General features: G+C 37.3%; 1 long non-coding RNA gene across 1 annotated transcript; it reads left to right on the top strand.

Annotated features, from left to right (window-relative positions):
* Window positions 1-1,398: 1,398 nt before the first annotated feature.
* On the top strand, window positions 1,399-2,716 carry LOC118225650. Its single transcript, XR_004764871.1, has 2 exons — window positions 1,399-1,507; window positions 2,654-2,716. It is a non-coding gene; the product is annotated as an uncharacterized LOC118225650 (long non-coding RNA).
* The last annotated feature ends 487 nt before the right edge of the window (window positions 2,717-3,203 follow it).

Consider the following 3,203-nt stretch of genomic DNA (forward strand, 5'->3'; position numbering starts at 1 on the left):
TATGTCTTTTTTTTCGTTTTTTCTCAATGTCGTATTTATTATTTGAAATGTGTATTTATGTGTCATTATTCTATCTGTCTCTGTGGCGCTCTGAAATGTGCATACTCTGCTAACCTGAGCAATAGATTGGAATATGTGTCTGACGTAGTGTTGCACGGTATACCAAAACTTCAGCACTTTCTCGGTACTTAAAAAAAAAAAGGAAAAAAAGAAACGGTTCGCTATTAGAATATTCCGACGTTCTGTAGTTTTGAGTCAAATTTAAAAGCCAGGGAAAATTGTCTCCCGCATTACTGTTTGAGAGGATGAAAAGTGTAATTTGTCAGAATCTTGCTAGAAGGCAGTAGCAACTAAGGTTGCCAAGTGAGGTGACTTGCGCTTGCGCACTCAGCTCCTTGATACAGCGCAAGCTTTGACTCAGTTCACTTCAGTAGCAATAGGTGTTCCAATTTGGAAATATTTTATTATAGATAGATGCTGTATTGTTCTTAAAATATGCTGTTTTTAAATCTATTTAAAGGTGAAAGACCTGTTTTAAAGATTATTTAGTTTACAACTGTTTAATTTTTTAAATATATTTAACATATTTCCCTATTGTTCAGTGTTGTCACACTATAGGCCTATGCATATTAATATGTTGAAGAGGCTTCAACTTAAAGGTTGTTAATGAACCAGGTTGTTGATAAACCATGAATTCGAAAATGAGGTCAACCCTTGTGGACATTACGTTTCTGATCTATTAAAGTAATTTCAGTATCGTTAGGTACAGAGTATCGAATTAGCATCGTTTAAGTTTCAAGTATCATTTCAGTATTGAGTATCGTAATACTAAACCTGGTATCAGTATCAAAGTCAAAATTTTGGTATCGTGACAACACTAGTGTGACGCCTTTTTTAGTTGCGGCGCAGAAACACTGCAGCTGTGCATACACCCCGGACCATCTAAGTGTTACGACATGCCATCTAAGTGTTACGACATAGTAAAGGCCTTGACGGGAAGCGGCCAGGGCATATCCATGGCGACGTAACTAAGTCATCCGACAGCATCTCTTAGCACAAAATTGGCCATAAGTCATCAATATTTTATACGATCATCATGATATTCAGTAGATATGTTGGGTGAAGGCATATGATCATGAGGACAAAGCCATTAATAATAATAATAATAATAATAATAATAATAATAATAATAAATTTATTTATTTTTTAATTTAGGATATGATGGATAAGCAGTAGGATTTTATAGTAGGACTCGGTGTAAAGCATGGAGGATAAAATATAGCTTAGGGCGAAGGGATTTTTGAGTGTGAATCTATTGTCTGATACACACTCCGGAGCAGAAGGTAGCGGTAATTCACCAATAAGCTGTGCACATCCGCTGTAAAACAAGAAGAAGACGGTATATCCAATCACATGCGCATGTTGCTGTGACGTGATCTTGGAAGAAGGTCGTTGTGATTTCAAATTCTCCGTGGGACAATCTGGGTTTGACGGCGTTCAAGAGCAGGTAAACGTTTCATTATGCCTTTATATTTTTAACTGAATGTATTAATGCAACAATACTGGATGCCAACTGCCGTAAAAGCTAACAAGAAGAACTGAATGCATTGGAGACCTTTTCAGTTAGTAGTATTTGCAATGTAATGATGAAATCCTACTTTCAACATGCATGTTTGCAGTTCTAGCTTAATGTTGCTAATGCTTTAAGTTAGTAGGTGAAATGGCGTCTGTTCAGACCTGGCGTCTGTTTGGGACTAATTTGAGTTAGTGTTCTGTTAGATAACATATTTGCTACTTTGAGTATTTAATGCTAATAGCCCAGTGCAAATGTAATGTAAGACCAGCTAACATTACCTAGCTGATCTCGGCGATGGCCTGTTTAGTTAGCTAACAATTGGGCGACATAGCTCAGGAGGTAAGACCGATTGTCTGGCAGTCGGAGGGTTGCCGGTTCAAACCCCGCCCTGGTCGTGTCGAAGTGTCCTTGAGCAAGACACCTCATCCCTAACTGCTCTGGCGAATGAGAGGCATCAATTGTAAAGCGCTTTGGATAAAAGCGCTATATAAATGCAGTCCATTTACCATTTACCATTTACAATTGAGCTAATTCGACAAGTATAAACGGCTGTCCGTAAAGCACCTTTGTTCATGTCCTTTTAGCTAGCATTGTTGCCAGCGCCTCTTTTGAAAGTTAACGTATGTGGCGCTCTTTTGAAAGCTAACGTATGTGGCGCTCTTTTGAAAGCTGTAATTCACCTTGTCCACGTCCTAATGAGATATCAACATGTTGGTTAAAATATGCATCATAAATATGATATAAAATAGTTGTGTGGTCTTCATTTGGTTTTGACAAACTGGAGCTAGCAAGCCTTTTCAAGCTAGCATTGTTGGCGCCTCTTTTGAAAGCTATTTTTGCGCTCTTTTGAAAGCATTTAGCTAAACATTATTTCCATTAGAAATACAAAAACTCAACTTTTTTTCGTCAAAATCCTCTAGCATTATTACTCTATACCTGGTGTAATCGTGGCCTTAAAATAAAAAAAAATAATAATTGGCTTTGGCTTCGTGCCAGTGCATTGTGTAATCAATATTAATCAAGAGTATTTCTCTGTATTTTCACCACATACTGACTTAAATTGATTTTCTTTTGCAGAGTTCTCTACATTTGGCCCAACAGCTCAAATTGAAACTAGAGCACAAGATCAGAATGAAGTTAGTTATGGATATTATATGGAGCTCTTTGCTCATTGACTGTTTGTCATTGTCAAAAAAACTTTAGCCTGCTGCGTGTGTGTTACTCAATGTATTCTTACTTCCAATTTCATATCCTTTCAGCTCCCACACATGGCATTATGACTGTTGCCCCAGTGAAGAACCCGAGATCCAGCCTTCCCCACTCAAGACATGCCTGAGACAAGAGTGACTGTATTCCAAGTTGATCCAAGGTGATCCTAACTTAAATGTAGTTCACCGCTTGAAAAAGACAAAAATACTCAACACTATTAATGTTGAAATCATTGGTCTATGGTTATTACTGTCCTGAAACTACCCTTCACCCTTTATTTTTTTGTATCTAGTTTTGTATGTTTGTCTCATCTTCTGTACCATAATTATGCTTGCACATATTGCCTACCTAGAAATGTAACTTGAACCTGATCTCAATGGTATTCTATACAATGACAATAAAGGCTTTCTATTCTATT

Source organism: Anguilla anguilla, chromosome 4, assembly GCF_013347855.1.
Source record: "Anguilla anguilla isolate fAngAng1 chromosome 4, fAngAng1.pri, whole genome shotgun sequence".
Taxonomy (NCBI): domain Eukaryota; kingdom Metazoa; phylum Chordata; class Actinopteri; order Anguilliformes; family Anguillidae; genus Anguilla; species Anguilla anguilla.